We start from the raw sequence: 17,622 nt of genomic DNA on the forward strand, positions 1-17,622 counted from the left end.
GTGATCACCAGGGAAATACACTATGACCAAGTGGGATTTATGCCAGGAATGCAGGGCTGGTTCAACATTAGGAAAATTATCAACATAATCAACCACATCAATAAGAAAACTAACCAAAATCATATGATTTTCTCAATATATGCAGAGAAAGCTTTTGATGAAATACAGCACTCATTCCTAATAAAATCATTAGAAAAGCATAGGAATAGGTGGAGCTTCCCTTAAAATAATAAGCTGTATCTACCTAAAATCATCAGCAAACATTATATGCAATGGGCATAAGTTAGAGGCATTCCCAATAAGATCAAGGGTGAAACAGGGATGTCCATTATCATCTCTATTATTTAATATTGTACTAGAAATGGGAGCTTTAGCAATCAGAGAAGAAAAAGGAAATAAAGGAATTAGAATAGGCAAGGGGGAACAAAACTATCACTGTTTGCAAATGATATAATGGTATACTTAGAGAATCAACTAAAAAATTACTTGAAACAATTAACAACTTTAGAAAGTTGCAGGATGTAAAATAAATCCACATAAATCATCAGCATTTGTATACATGACCAACAAAGTCCAGCAGCAAGAGATAGAAAGAGAAATTCCATTTAAAGTAACAGTAGACAATATAAAATACTTGGGAGTCTGCTTGCTAAGACAAACCCAAGAACTCTGTGAACACAATTACAAAACACTTTTCACACAAATCAAATCAGATCTAAATAATTGGAAAAATATCAATTGTCATGGACAGGGCGAGCTAATATAATCATTATAATATAATAAATATAATATAATATAAATGACAATTCTACCTAAATCATTCAGTGCCATACCAGACTACCTAAAAATTAGTTTATACAGGCAGAAAAAAATAATAACAAAATTCATCTGTGAGAACAAAAGGTCAAGAATATCAAGGGAACTATTGAAAGAAAAATGAACAGGAAGGTGGGTTAGCTGTACCAAATCTGAAACTTTATTATAAAGTGGCAGTCATCAAAACTATTTGGTACTGGCTAAGAAATAGAGTGGTGGATCAATGGAATGAGTAAGGCACAGAAGGCACAGTAGTAAATAACTTTAGTAATGTACTGTTTGATAAACCCAAAGACTCCCTCTTCTGGGATAGGAACTCAGTATTTGACAAAAACTGCTGGGAAAACTGGAAGACTGGCAGAAACTAAGCATAGACCAACATCTTACACCTTATACTAAAATAAGGTAAAAATAGGTACATGATTTAGATATAAATGGTGATATAATAGGTAAATTAGAAGAGGAAGGAATAGTTTAACTCAGTTTATGGAAAGGAGAACAGTTTATGAGATATAGAATATTATGAAATGCAAAATGGATGATTTTGATTACATTAAATTAAAGAGGTTTTGTACAAACAGAAATAATGCATCCAAAATTAGAAGGGAGGAAGAAAGCTGGGAAACAATTTTTATATCCAGTATTTCTGATAAAGCCTCATTTCTAAAATATATAGGGAACTAAATCAAATTTTTAAGAATCCAAGTCATTCCCCAATTAAGAAATGGTCAAAGGATATGAACAGGCAGTTTTCTGATGAAGAATTCAAAGCTATCTATTGCCATATAAAAAATGCTCTAAATTAGATTAGAGAAATGCAAATTAAAATAACTCTGAGGTACCACCTCATACCTATCAGATTGGCTAATATGACAAAAAAGGAAAATAATAAATGTTGGAGAAGCTGTGAAAAAAATGGTACACTAATGCATTGTTGGTGGAGCTCTGAACTGATCCAACCATTCTGGAGAGGAATTTGGAACTATACCCAAAGGGCTATAAAGCTGTGCATACCCTTTGACCCAGCAATACCACTATTAGGTCTGTATCCCAAAAAGATAATAAAAAAGGGAAAAGGACCCACATGTACAAAAACATTTATAGCTGCTCTTTTTGTAGTGGCAAGGAATTGGAAAGTGAGGGGATGTCTGTCAATTGAGGAATAGCTGAACAAATGGTGGTATATGAGTATAATGGAATGCTATTATCCTGTAAGAAACGATAAGTGGGCATATTTCACAGAAACCTGGAAGAACTTGCATGAACTGATGCTAAGTGGTATGAGCAGAACTAGGAGAACATTGTACATAGTATCAACAAAATTGTGTGTTGATCAACTGTGATAAGCTTGACTTTTCTCAGCAATACAATGGTCCAAGGTAGTTCCAAAGGACTCATGATGGAAAATGCTCTACAAATCGAGAAAAAAAGATCTGTGGCATCTAGATGCAGATTGCACCATACTATTTCTATTGCTTTTGTTGTTGTTGTTGTTTTCTTTTTTTAGGTTTTTCCCTTTTGCTCTAATTCTTCTTTCGCAGCATTATTAATGCAGTAATATATTTAATGTGATTCCACATATATAACTTATATCAGATTGCTGTCTTGGGGAGGGGTAAGGGAGTGGAGGGAGGGAGAAAAATTTGATACTAGAAATCTTATAAAAACAAATATTGAAAACTATCTCTATATGTAACTAGAAAATAATAAAATGATTTTATGACTAAAAAACCCATAAAGCCAAAGCTCATGGGTTCTACAGAAATATATGGTCTAAGGTTTGACCCACCTTTGAAAAGAGAAAGAGAAGGGTCTTGCTTGTGCTGCCAGCATGGGGTTTTGAGGAAAGGAAAGAGGGAAGGGGAATGCATTGCATGAGAAGGGAGGGAAGGAGGCTAGGTAGGATAACTGAAACTGGACAGTTTCTCTTCCTATCTCTGAGAGGGCTATCAGACTAGAATTATGTGTATCTCCCCACTTCCCCCACAAATTATTATTGGTCTAGACATACTATAGGTTGAAAACCAAAGCCACTTCCCTGATTACTCTTAAAGGAGAAGCTCGTTAGTGGATACAATGGGGTCTGATCAGCCACATTCCCACACACTGTACCTCGACCCCAACATAGTGACATCATTTGGGTCCTCTTCTAGAATGAAAGACGAGAACCAACCAACTTTATACTGGTTAGCCTAGACCTTCCCCACCAAACACTAGTCTTACAAAAAGATCATATAGGAATCTATTAGTAAATTCATTTGTCCAGCAAAATAGCAGAGAAATTGGAGAAGCTCTACAGATTATAATATACCCAATAATATGCAAGAAAATTGAGTTCTTCAGCTGGAAGTGAAATGAAATCTAAGTTTAAACCAAGAGACTGATAATATCTTACCCAAAGGAGTTCCTTTCTCTGCAACAGTATGACAGAACCTAGAAGTAAAAGAATAGTGGGGCCAGCTCTAATACATGGCTGTTACTTGAAGGACTTCAGTCCACTATTCAAAGTCTACTTCAATTGCTTTTCATAAGGTATTTGTTCCACATCAATCTCCAAAGAGTTTCTGAGAGAAGTAGAGAGACAGAGAGAGAGAGAGAGAGAGAGAGAGAGAGAGAGATGAGAAAAAAAAACAAAAAAGGGGAAAAAAGGCCCAAAACCTCTATCTTGGCTGTGTAGGTGTTTGCCCTAATTTTCTGTTAGCTGGTAGTAAAACCTAGGAAATATTCCTCCCCAAAAAAAATCATCACAGAACTATGAGACCTCCTCTCATTAAGCATCTTTCTTTAGCATTTAGCCCAGCCCATTGTCTTTTAACATTAGTTCAATGGAGCATCCATTCCTGTTACTTTTTTTGAAACAATTAAAATATCATGAATTTCCAGGAAAAAAAATCCCCTACAATTTTCAAATGTTTACTTGGTTCTTAAAAGTGAGTTTATTCCTTCTTTAAACCATTTCCTCTTTCCCATGTGTAGGTATCTCTTTTTATAATACAAGTAAGTGGGATGTTTACAACTTTGTCCTTCTACAATTTTTCAGGATGATACTCATGTCTCAATTCAAAGTTAAATAGAATTGGAGAATCATAAGATATAACAGCTGAAATAGATATCAGGGATCATCAAGTGAATGTTATATGAACCACTATATTCCTTCCATTGGTAGCATAGGTACTACATTTTAGGAAATATATCAATAAATTGAAACAATCCAGAAAAAGGAAACCAATATGATAAAGGTCTTTAAGATTGTACCACAAAAGAAGCAATTGAAGAAATCAATGTAGAGAATGGAAATGTTTAACCTGAAGAAAACTTAGAACAAAATATATGTTTTCAATTAGTTAAAGGGCTGTTATACTGGAGTGATTAAACTTGCTAGTCCAGAAGGGCCAGCAGTAGGAGAAATTTATGGAAGTTACATAAAGAAGTAAACTTGGGCTTGATGCAGGAAAAAAGTCTGCCTACCAATTAGAAAGCTCCAAAAATGTATTGGATTTCCTCTAGAAGTATGGGTTCCCACTCACTACAGATCTGCAAACAAAGTCAGGATGACCATTTTCTGGTTATCTGATATTGGGACATTCTGTTTTGTATAAATATTGGACTTAGGTTTAGTCTGAACTCCCTTCCAACCCTGGATTGTGTGATTTCATTAAAAACTGCAATTCTTAAAGAGACTCAAACCTTGAAAATACAAAGTAAAAAGTTAGTATACAGTGGAAAAAACAACAACATAGTAATAAGTTCAGTTTGTATGTGCTGTTTAAAGAGTTTGTTTTATGTTTTCATCTCTTTATATTGTGATGTTTAAAATCTACATTGTGTGATCGCCTTAAATTAGAAGCTTCAGCACCAGTCTTTGGGCATTAAACATTTATTAAAGCATACAGGTATTAACATGAAGTTCAGAAAGTTAAGAAAAGGTCTATCTAGCCTAGAGTTCCAGCCTGGTTGGGTTCTTCCTCAAGTCCTCCTCCACAAGCCTGCTTTAATCAGGAACTCTCCAGCAAGCTGATTGTGGAAGCTTTTTATAGGTCTGGAACAGAGGCAGTCCTTACACACTGCTTCAAGCTGATTGGTTGGCGTCATCCAAATCCATTGGTTTTGAAGGTGTTCTCAAGTTGAATTCACAGTCTAGCTTTTGGGAACAATACCTTCTTAAGGGATAGCCAGGTGTGATTACAGGTGTGATCCAGTTAACTTGAAGTAGGCTAAACAGCAGTCAATCACTCTCACTTGATTCAATCAGTCTAGATTAATCTCCAGGTCGGTCTTTGAGTATCTGCAAAATCCCATTATTTCATCACAATATTTATAAAAGGAACTTTAAGGTGACTTTTGTCTCACCCTGAACAATATTCCTACTGAAAGCAGATCTGAAGGTCACACCCATCCAAAGAAAATCTATAAATACTATGATTCTACAGTATAAAATGAACAGTCTTTATACTTGTGTAACTTTAAAGATAACCACAGTTCTCTCAAATCAAATTGAAGTCTGATCTCTCCTTTTCTAATAAATACAAATCTAATTTAGTCATTCTCTTGTCTTCGCCCTGCCACCTGAGACCCACTAGTGTTCAAATAGTTCTTTTTCATCTTTTTTTCTTACTTAAAAAAAATTGTGCTGAAATATGACAACCATACTAGTAGAGTTCTGCACAACTCTTTTTAAATCCCCCCCCAATTTATTTTGTTATGAAGCAGATCTTTGGAGGTTGAATTTTGTCTCCAATTAGTATGATGAAACATTTTATAAAATCTACCAGTAAAATAATTTTCCTGAGTTCACTTAAGAGATTGCAAGGTAGCAATGAGTGCTAATTTGTCACAAGGTACAGAAAACCCTAAGAGATAAACACTGAATGTACAATGTCCCTTATAAATGAGTAGCAAACATACTGACAGTTGGGTTGGAACTTGGAAGCCTTTTTCCATAGAAACAATACTACCAATGGTGATTAGATTCCAGGCCAGTTCCACAAAGCCTTTTTCGCTTTCCTGTGCCAGAGAACCAATTTTGTTCTGTTGTGTTTAAGAAAACTCTCTTTCTCTTTTCTTCTTCTGCTCTCCTTTTAATCAATGGGTCCAAAAGATTTTTCCCTTTTTTCCCTGCCTTCCCATGTCCTTATTCCCCACTCTCTTTTTCTTTGCCAGTAACATTTTTACATATTTAATACTTTATGATTCATATGTCTATTATAGTAAAATGTGTTGATCCAAAATCTACTAAATTTGATATAACTGAAACATATGTTAAAATTTATTTGGGCTCTTTGGTGGGAAAAAGGAAAATAAATTTATATTACAGTGAAAGGGAATACTGTCTCTACCATTTACTATATTTTTGATCTCCTAGGTCAGTTCCTATTTCTGGGCTTCAGTTGCCTTATACTCAAAATGAGGGGATGGTAGTAAATGACCTTTAAGATGGCTTGTTAGGTATAAATTTGTAATCTTGTGATAATTTATCGGTAAATCCTAAAATATTATATTCATATATTTATACATCTCATTACCCAAATGATTTGTGGATGTATAAAATATTAACTATAAATTAACATTTTTATTAGAGCATTTTCAAGATCCTTTAAACATAATGATAATAGTAACTTATGGATCCCATTTAGAAAACCTTTAGGGTTTTCCTAAGTATGTTCCTCTACTGTGACATTAATACAGCAAAGAGATCATTTTACACCTCTCTAATCAATCACCATTCCATTCAACTCAGTTGCTTTAACAAACTTTTAATTCCCACAGCTCACATGCCCTTGATACCCTCACCCTCACAATTAAAAACTTTGCCTCATATTTCACTGAAAAAAATGAAGCCATTCACTGAGAATTCCCTCTTCTCCCCTTGTCTTCATCTCATACCACTTAGATGCCTTCAACACAATTTCTTCTTTCATCCCTGTCTCACATGAAGAGGTGGCCCTTCTCTTTGCCACGTTGAACCCCTCTACTATACAAGTGATTCCATTCCACCCCATCTTCAGCAGATTTTATTTATTATCTCCCCTTTCTCACTTATCTTCAACCTGCCCCTCTCTTCTTTCCTACAGATTATAAGCATGACTGTTTTCCCCATCCTCAAAAAACTTTCACTTGATCTGTCTAGTTTTGCCATCTATCATCTCAGTTCTCCTCCCATTTGTGGCTAAACTCCTATAGAAAGTCAACATAATTAGTGCTTCTGCTTCCTTTCCTCTTCCTCTCTTATCTCTCTATCGCTGGTTTTTCCTTTTATTGAGCCTAAATCTGTCTCCCTATAACTTTCACCCATTGTTCCTAGTTTTGTCTTCTGAAGCAGAAGAAAAGAAATTTAATCCCTCCTTTCTCTCCTTTGCCCTTAAAATCCTTAAAGACTGCTTGTCTTTTCCTGGATACATTCTTCCATTTCCTTCAAATAATCATTTTAGAGACTGATCTCCATATTTTCCAATCCAACTCATCCTCATCTAGACATGCTCTTACTTGTTGATAACTGTGAGAAATGGTAACGTTTTGATACATAGTGAAATCTCTCAGGTTAACTTGATACATGAAGAGATCTTCTCAAGGAAAGCATGCCCTTATAGAGAACAACAGACAATATTGTCTAGTGAATTACGTCAAACCAGGAAAGAAAAAAATAAGTTTTTCAGGACTAGATATAAAAACCAGTTGGAGCTGGCTCTCACTGGTGTCTTATAGAAAGCACGTAAAAGGTTAACTCTAGTCTCTACTGTGCTTGCTTAATAGACATTAATATTAGTTTTTCCTCCCCCGTCTAAAATCTCCACCCATTTTTGATCATATATGGAAGGGGTAACCTATCAAGGAGTATTTAGCTAGAACTCTTCCAGGAAGATTGTGAACCTGTGCCTAGCAACCTATAGTGGCTCAGGGGAGGGACTGATTGTGGCAGGGTGTAGCATATATACAAGGTGCTTGCTTTCAGCATTTTGCACTCCCTAACTGCTTTTCTTTCTGTGAGTGCCCATTCTCATGAGTATGCAATAAAGGCTTTTTGTTATACCAAAGCTGCCTCTGAAAGAATTTATTTTGAAGTGGTCTGTACCTGTTTCTCACAATAACCTTTCTAAAATTGAACACTGAGTACTGAGTATAGCATTCCAAATGTAGACAGATTACGGAGAAGTATGGTAACACTCTCTCATCCTCAATTCTAGACAATCTTGGTTCACATTAGTCAAATGAGGAGGTTTTTGGCCTAAACATTACACATTTGATTCATTTTAAACTTTCTCCTGAAATCCCAATATTTTTCCTATAATTTTTGTCTAGCCACATCCTATATTGATATTGATTTTTAACCCTATGATAAGATTTTATGATTATCCATATGAGATTCCATGTTAGTAGACTTAGATCATCACTCTAGCTTGTCAAGATTGTTTTGGACCATGACTATATGATATGAAATGCTAGCTATACTACCCAGATTTGTCACAGCTACGTATTTGGAAAGCAAGTCATCTCTGCTTTCATCTAAGTTATCAAAGAACATTTTAGACAACACAAATCCCAGTTCATAGTTCTTGGGTTCTATAGTAGAAAGCTACCCCCAAATTGATATTGATTCCTTAATGACTACTCTTTATAGTCAATTATTCAAATAATTCTGAATACATATTTGCACTATAATCAATCCCAAAGCTTTCCAAGATGTTCACAAGTATGGCGTGGAAAGACTTTTTCAAATAGTTTTTTTAAATCTTGGTATATATTATGCCTATAATAATGTCCAGTTTAGTCTAGTAACCCTTGTCTGAAAGGAAACTGAGTTATTCTGGCGTGACTTGTTTTAGATTAAACTTTACTATCTGTTTATAACTATGGTTTCCTGTTCTAAATGCTCATAATTCTTTTTTTAATAATATTGGTTTTGTTTTTGTTTTTTCAGCAATAGGATCAGTATATATCTGGATAATTGAATTCTCCCATCAGTACTATAAGCATTCCTTAGTGTCAGATTTGTATTTTCTTTCCCCTACTATATAACTTCTGTCCAAGTGGTCTGTAGTACACATCTATAACATATTTCCTCCTCACCCAACTACTCTACCATGCATTTTCTATTTTAGTTCCCAAATCTATTGATATCTCCCTAAAACACAATGCTATTACATTTAATAATTTTGTTTCTTTTGAATATGATACTGCGTTCCAGAGTCAAAGTATAATCATGAGTTTCATTCCACAAAATTTGAGTAATACCAAGATCAAGTTGATCCTTTGTATTAAAATCCCACACATCCATATATAAACATCGAAAGCTAAGTTGTCCCTTCTCTTCATATGAATTATTATTCTTCTGTACCAATACACTTCTTCCTGAATTGTAGCTGTTATTGTTTATATTCTCTGGCATGTTATAGAGAGGAGGACACTTTTCTCTCTCCCATCAATTTTCAGTTTTAAATATTCTTGATCAGATTCTCAAGGCTCAAAGTAAATGTATTTTCATTTTCCCTCTTTGAATGAACTATATTTTGATTAATCATTCCAATAATTTGGGGTAGCTAGGTGGTACAGTGGCCAAAAATGCTAGAGTTGGATTCAAGAAAACCAGAGTTCCAATGCTGCTTCAGATCCTTGCTAGTTATATGATCCTAAGCAAATCTCTTAAACTCTCAGCCTCAGTCTTCTCATCTGTAAAATGGGTATAAGAATAACAACTACCACATGGGATTTTATGCATATGATTCTATATAATAAATATAAAGTACTTTGAAAACCTTAAAAAACTATGTGAATGCTAGATGTGATGATGATAAATCCACCATTCACATGTTTTAATCTGTGGTATAAAAATCCAAATCTAACTTTCAGAAATCTTTATCTTAGAAAGCTATTAATTTCCAAAATTTGCCTTTCTCCACTTCAACTGGCAGAAGTAAAGAAGGCACCATTTTTGCCCATAAGTATCTTTCCTGGGACTTCATCATCCTTAATAATGAATTTTAGGTTTTTCTGGAAGTATCAATTATCCCCACATGAATTCCCAAAGGTGAAGTTTTCACAGGTGACAGTCTCAGAGGATTTCCATCCTGTTAGGAATACAGGCCTTTAGAAGAAGGCAGACCACTTTATTATTCATATCAGATTGACAAACAGCTACAGGGCAATACAGTTGAGCTGGAGGAGACCGGAAGGCAGCAGCTACTAGTAATGGCCATAAAGAAAGCTTTAGTGTTTCTATGCACCAGGGCTACAGTCAATACATAAAATTTAGAACAAGGGCTTCTTTGCTGGTGTTTATAAGTTGACCTGTTATACTGCTGTTTATGGTGAGTTGTCTTTGAAAGGAAAGAGAGGGGCAAAAAAAGGTAAAGAAAGTCAAATGAAGCTTCTTCGTGGTAGTACCATACTTTTTTCTTGGTTGATTTTTCATGTACATGTGCATTGATGGGCTCCTGTGTTGCATTTATATCTCTAGAGATATCTTTAATGCTAGAGGGATGTTGAATTATGAAAGATCTTATGCACTGAAGACTTTAGTTGTGACTAATTCATGTTATAAGGCGAGTGACAAGTGCATCCTCAACTTCTTTTGAGTTATTTCTTCTTATGGGGATATCTGTATCCAAAGTTATGGGACTCTGTTAGTGAGAGCTCAAGGGACTCTAAATCAATAATATCTGAGACTTTCCTAAATTATGAGGTCTAATTTGTATAGTTTGGGTAGTGAATTCCTTTGGAAATTTTAGTATAACTCTGTCTTTTCATTTGTCTTTGGTCCCAATTATCACTTTAATCATGCTTTTCCCCTACACTTACCCATCTGCAGATCCTTTTCCCTGAAACAAATCTATGACATTTCTCTCAGTCATCTATTAATATTTCATCTAACTCAAGAAGTGGGGTTATTCTTTTATTCTTATTGTTTCTAATTCAGAACAACTAATAATTCAGTTGCTTAACAATATAACTTAAAACTATTCCATCATTGCTATGAGAGCTGAACATATTTGGGGGAATTCCTCATCATAACTGTCTTTAGGACCAATTATGAGTCATAAGAGAAAATCTACATCATAACTATTCAGTCATACTTGCTTTTGATGGTATTACTCAATTGGATTTCTTATCTTATTTATGGCACTTATCTTAAAATGACTTTTTGTTATTTGTGACCAGAAGGGATATCCCAAAGAATGTTTTAGCAAACTTTGAGGGTAATTCCAATAGATTTCTGAAAATGCTTTTATAGCAGTATTGTAGCAATTATATAATTTAGAAATGGGATTACTTTTTATAAAGACAGCACTCATTTGAATGTATATTTTCTAGGGAAATTATTAATTAATTGTAACATATTAAATAATTATAATTATAAGATAATTATAACTAAAAATCATAGAGTGCTTTAAATTTTGCAAAGCACTTTATCGATTTTATCTCATTTAAGCATAAAAATAAGTCTTATGAAACAGATACAAATATTATTATCTGTTATAGGTGAAGAAGCAAAGACTCAGAGAAATAAAATAAATTACACACAGCTAGTAAGTGCCAGTCAGGAAATGAACCTAGTTCTTGCTAATTCCAATTCCACTATGTCCATTATGTTATAGTGAAATGGTCATGAATTTTTAATAAAGGAATTATGGTATTCTACACTAACTGCAATGGCTATTCCAAACCTTTTCATTCCTCCTCAACCTTCTCAGGTAACAATCTCACATTTCACTGGGAAAAAAAAATTGATTCATTCATGAGAGTTTACTCTTCTTCCCCCATTTCTATATGACAACTCCTTCACTCCTGTCTCATTTTAAGAGGTATGCTTTCTTCTTGACAAATTCACATAAACCTTTGATCCCATCCCATACCAAACCCTTGCTTTCTCTTTGATTTCCAATTTTATACATACACACATACATATATGAATATGGATATGTATACACAATGCATATGCATACACATGCACACATAAACATATAGGTGCATGCGTGTGCATATATACATGTTTCATATGTACACTCAAATATATATTTCATATATACACACAACATATATATACATATATATGCTTCTCAGTGTGACCAACGAGCCTATGTCTCTCTCTCCCTTAAAAAACAATCAACACCTGGTTCAGCTCACTAAATATCCCTCTATATTGCTTTTTCCCTTCTCTTTTGAAAAAACTTCTTTTTTAAAAATATTTTCCAATTCCAAGTAAAGACAAATTTTAACATTCATTCTTAAAAAATCTTAAGTTCCAAATTTTCTTCCTCCCTAAGATGGTAACCAATTTGATACGTTACATATGTAGATTCATGTAAAACATATTTCCATATTAGTCATGTTGTAAAAGAAGAAATAGACCAAAAGGAAAAAAACATGAAAAATATAAAGTGAAAATAGTATGCTTCAATCTGCATTTAGACTCCATCTTTTCGTTCTATGGAGGATGATAGCATTTTTCATCATGAATCTTTTGGAATTTTCTTGAATCATTATATTGTTGAAAATAGATATCATTCACAGTCAATCATTATACAGTTGCTATTAGTGTGTACAATGTTTTCCTGGTTCTGCTCACTTCATTTTGCTTCAGTTCATGTGAGTCTTTCCAGTTTTTTTGAGAAAGACTTCTAACCAAAGTGACTCCACTTCTTGTGCTTTCACTCAATTCTTAATTTTCTGCAATGTGGCACCTTATCATTCAACTGATACTGCTCTCCCCAAAGTCACCAATGATCTCTTAATTATCAAATTTAATGACCTTTCATCAGTCTTTATCTTTCTTCATGTCTCTGCAACCTTTTGGCACTGTCCATCATCTCCCTTTGTGCATGCTCTCTCCTCTATAATTTTTCATGACAGTAGTCTCTCCTGACTCTTCTAGGCTACTGACAGGTCCTCCATTTCCCCTGCTAGATGTTAATCCAAATGAGAGCCACTAATTGTGGGGGTGCCCAAAGCTATGTCTTTCCCCCTTTTCAATTCTCCCTCTATGCTGTTCTTCCTGTTGATCTTATCAGCTCTCATGAGTTTACTTATCAGTTATATGCAAATGATCCTCTGTTTTGTTTTTTGTTTTTCCATACAGCCCTAATCCCTCTCACATCAGGGCAGCTAGATGGCAAAGTGAATATAAGTGCCAGGACTGGAGTCTAAAAGACTTTTCTTTCTGAGTTCCAATCCATCTTCAGACACTTACTAGCTGTGTGACCTTGGGAAAGTCACTTAAGTCTGTTTGCCTCCATTCCTCTTCTGTAAAATGAGCTGGAGAAGGAAATGGTGAACTACTACAGTATCTTTGCCAAGAAATCTCCAAACGGGGTCATGAAGAGCCAGACATGACTGAAAAACAAACAAAAAAAATAACATTATATCTCATCTCACCTCCAGTCTCAAATTTCCAACTGTCTTTTGGATATGTCAAACTGGCTATCTCAATGGCCTTCTACTTGATCTTCCTGCCTCAAGTCTCTCTCTACTCTCTTCTATCTTTCACTCAGCTGCAAGACTTTCCTAAAGCTTAGGTCTAACCAGGTCATTCTACTACTCAAAGAGTTCCAATAGCTCCTTATTACTTCCAAAATCCAATATTAATGCCTCTGTTTGGCATTTAAAGCCTTCCATAATTTTATCCAATTTTCTCATACTTTACTCCCTTTCATAAATTCTAGGATCTAACTACACTAGCCTTTCTGTTCTTCCACATGACATGCCATCTTCCTACTCTATGTCTTTCCATTGGCCGTTCCTCATGTCTGGAATGCTCTTCCTCTCTGCCTTCAACTCTTATTTTGCCTGGCTTCCTTTACTCAACTCAAATCCTACAGTCTGAAGGAGGCCTCTCTTGTCCTTGTGTTTCCTCTCTGACATGACATTCCACTTACAATGTATACATCTTGTGTATATATATATATATATATATAGTTGTTTGTATGTCATAACCCATTTTAATATCATTGAGCTCCTTGAGGGCAGGGACCATATTTTTGCCTTTCTTTAAATTCCTAGTTCTTAGCAAAGTGCCTGGCATATAATAATGGCTTTGATAAATACTTGTTGATTGACTTGCCAGTTAAAATGCTGACTTATATTCTCCCTACTTTATCCTTTCTTTTTTCATTATATTTTTACTAAAAAAATATAGATAAGATGTATCAATGAAGTAGATGCCAGGAATCTGAAAATTGGCTAGGTGAGAATCGTCTGGTTGACATTCTCTAAAGAGTAATATAACACTCCTTTCATGAGTGCACCCTTCACTGGACCCCAGTATGAAATCTAAAAGGGAACCTAATTCTTCCAGATGTCAGAATAAAAATAGTTCATGTTAACCCTGTAATGTATCCATGGAGATCCTTCCCCTTATATTTATCTGCCTTGGAAGTTAGGCCATAAGGGGACAAAAAGTTTGTCATCATTAATGGTATATTTCATTCTATTGCCTACTTCCAAGATTCCTCCAAGGGCTGATTAACTGCAATTCAATCTACATTATACAGAGTCAACATAAGAGTCTCAAGACAGTTTCATGGATGTCCCAGTCTTCAGGAAGTAGATCAGTTTCATCTTTAATGTACTTAGTTGTTCCAGAATGATGTTTGTGAGAATAATGCAGTAGGAAAAAATGGTGAAAAGCTGGTGCTCCCATCCTCCCTCATGAAGCTAGTTGTCTTTGGAAAGGGGCTATAGAAGGGAGAAGAAATGTATAACATTGTTCTGGGGGCACAAGGTTCAAATGATCTCCACAAAATAAGCTAACAATGTCACTAAAACCATAGTCATCATTTGCAGGTTCTACAAGATATTATTCTCTACCTGCTTTGAAAAAGTGCAAGAAATGAGGATTATCCTTTCTGCTGCCAAGAAATGTACAGCTCTCACTCAGGGTAGTTCAATTCTAATGAGAATTTTTATTCCTTATCAGAGCTTCTGGGGAAATTCTCAATATTGAACTATAACCTCATCTTTCCTCCCTGTGAAGTTTGGAAGAATAGGGAAATATAATAGTAAAATATTTTAAAATATTCATTCTATTGCCAGGTTTGCCAGAGAGTAGGTGCTTTCCCATTGTTTATGAAGTAGCATCATAGAGTTCCTTATGAGAGAAGTAAAGAAGGGTGTGAACATGGTATTATTATGTAGAAACAGAAATTCCATCCCCCCCCCATAGAAAACTGGATTCCTTCTTTCTTTCTTCTGATTTTTCAAGACAAGTATGAATAATTGTAAGTACTGGATCTGGTTGATCAAGACACTTTTCACAGGCAGCATTCAAGCATGTTAAACTTTATAGGAAAGGACAGGGTGGAAAGGGTTTTGAAACCCATGTAGATATCTGGGGGAAAAAAGTGATACGTTTAAGGAAATGATGGATTGTCTACAAAGACTGGATACTTGTAAAGTAGCTAGTATATAAGTAGCAGCACTTAGAGTAAATGGTTATAAATATTAGGTGTTGAATACATGATTTCAAGTTTAAAAATGCCATTTAATTGTTGATTGTATTGAAGACAGTAGTAAAGAACGCTGCAGAAAAATTCTTTCCATTGTTCTGCAGATTCACTGAAACATTTCATCCGTATATATATCAACATTTGAAAGAGTATTATAAGTTTTAAGTGTGAAGGAAGGAAGCTTCATTAAAATTGGTGGTGATGCCACCAGGAACTATTGTAAAAACTATAGATGTGGGGAAACCTTAACACTGAATTAAAATTTGTTTTCAAAAATGCATTCTGATGACTAAGAAAATGGAATATATGAAATATGCTTATTATCACCAAAGAATTGAGCAAAATGATTTCACGTCAGGGGATAACACTTTGTCCTACATCAGCATGACAGAACAATCAAGATGTGTTAGTCATACTAACCAAAACTGTGGACCAGTCTTCTGGCAACTGAGTTACTATCAGCATTGGAATATCTGAAACAAACAAACAAACAAACAAAAATGGTGTGCTTCCTGGTTGTCTGTAAAGCCATTTGTTAAGTATTATTTTCGGGGAGTGGAGAAGAGTAGTAAAGGTCTAATACCCTCAAAAACCACTGTACTTTAAGTCCAAAAGTCATGGAGTAAGTTTTGACTCTACTGTTTCTAACTTTGTGAGTTTGGACAACCTAAACTCACCTTGCTTTTATTCTCTGTGAAATGTGGAAATAATGGAATTAATGCTGGACTGATTATTTCATTCCCTACTACACAGGAGGGTTCTTCTGATGAATAAATGAGCACCATGTAGCTAGAAAGTATTATACCAATGGAAGTTATTAATATCCTCAATATCATTACCATTACTTCATGGCTCAGAATATTATGAATTTGGTTTACATACACTGTTTGAATATAATTTGCTGGTGTAGTAGGTCAGAGGAATAACTGTCTTGGTGACTAAAGACTTTGCATAGATTTTAGAGTTGCAAAAGACCTTAAAGATCTACACCCAACCCCAAACAGATAGGGAAACTAAAGCCTCAGCGGTAAAGTAACTGAAGTTACAACTTAAAGAAGTAACATAAAATTTGATTCCAAAGTCAGCCCTCTTTAAGCAATGCCACAACTTTCACTTATGTTGCCATATGTTGGGGGCTGCCCCTGAAGGCTTTTTTTCAGTATTTTGGATTCATGAGTATTTTTAAAGAGATGGAGAAGGTCATCTTATGAAGAACTGGCATTGCCTAACACACTCATTACTTAGATGTTAAAAAATATATGATTTAGCTATTTCTTTTTTAGCTCATGTCCTTATGGATTGTGATTATACAGGATTAGCAGCATATAACTGCATAGAGATAATAGTTTTGACATATGTGATCCAGTCCAATTAGATAAATGTACCCCATAGGGATTTTTTTCCCTATCTTTCTCTTTTTATTTCCAGCATCTAACACAGTATTTTGCATATACTAGGTGCTTAGATGTTTATTGAATTGGAACTACAACAAATAGTAAGGACAAAATTAAGAATGTGATTTTCTTTACAAGTTGTTCTATCTTCTATAACCCTATACACAAGATTTCTTAAGTCAGTAATTTCTTTTTGTACTGGCAAAAACATCTGTTAATTGCAAACAGAAAAACAAGCAAACATGGATTTAGGAGAATATGGTCCTTTCTGGGCTAGCACAGCTGATTAACTATGGAAACCAGGAAAATAGAAAATGCTGTGGTCTTTGAAAATAAACTCAATGACCTTATGATAGACATGGGGTTGTGTGTGTATCTGTGTGTGTGTGTATGTGTGTGTATGTGCGTGTATGTGTTTCCATTTCCCCTGCAGTTGTACTTACTGCTTTTCATTTTGCCTGTTTGGAAAGATAATTTTAGAGATGCGCAAAACCTTTACTTGGCCTGTTTCATGGCCTGTGATAGTTGCTAATTGTTTATTCACTTAACAGGAATTGATTAACATGTATGCATTGAATGCCTTATATGTCTTCAGCAAGATGCTATTTATTGTGGAGGTAGAAAGATGCAGAGATGTTTCAACATGATACAAAATATAGTAATATATTTAACGGAATATTTTAGTGGGGAAGGTACTTGAGTGATGAACACTTTTTTACAAGAAGTTCCAGACCAGAGTAATTTTTAAAGTTAGTCCACTTTTCTTAGTATGAGAAATTGGCATAAGAAGAGATTTAGTTTGTCATTTCAGGTATTTTTTTTCATGTAATATTTTATTTTTTTCTATCATATTTTCTTGAAAAAGTAAACTTTTTTCCTCGGTTCTGTTTTGTCCTTTTCCATTAGGTAAAATATTGACCTTTTTTTCTTCTTCATCCATTTAAATGGACTTGAAGCTAAGGAGGCCATCTTTTTTT

The sequence above is a fragment of the Dromiciops gliroides genome, chromosome 6 (genome assembly GCF_019393635.1).
Source record: "Dromiciops gliroides isolate mDroGli1 chromosome 6, mDroGli1.pri, whole genome shotgun sequence".
NCBI classification, from domain to species: Eukaryota; Metazoa; Chordata; class Mammalia; order Microbiotheria; family Microbiotheriidae; genus Dromiciops; species Dromiciops gliroides.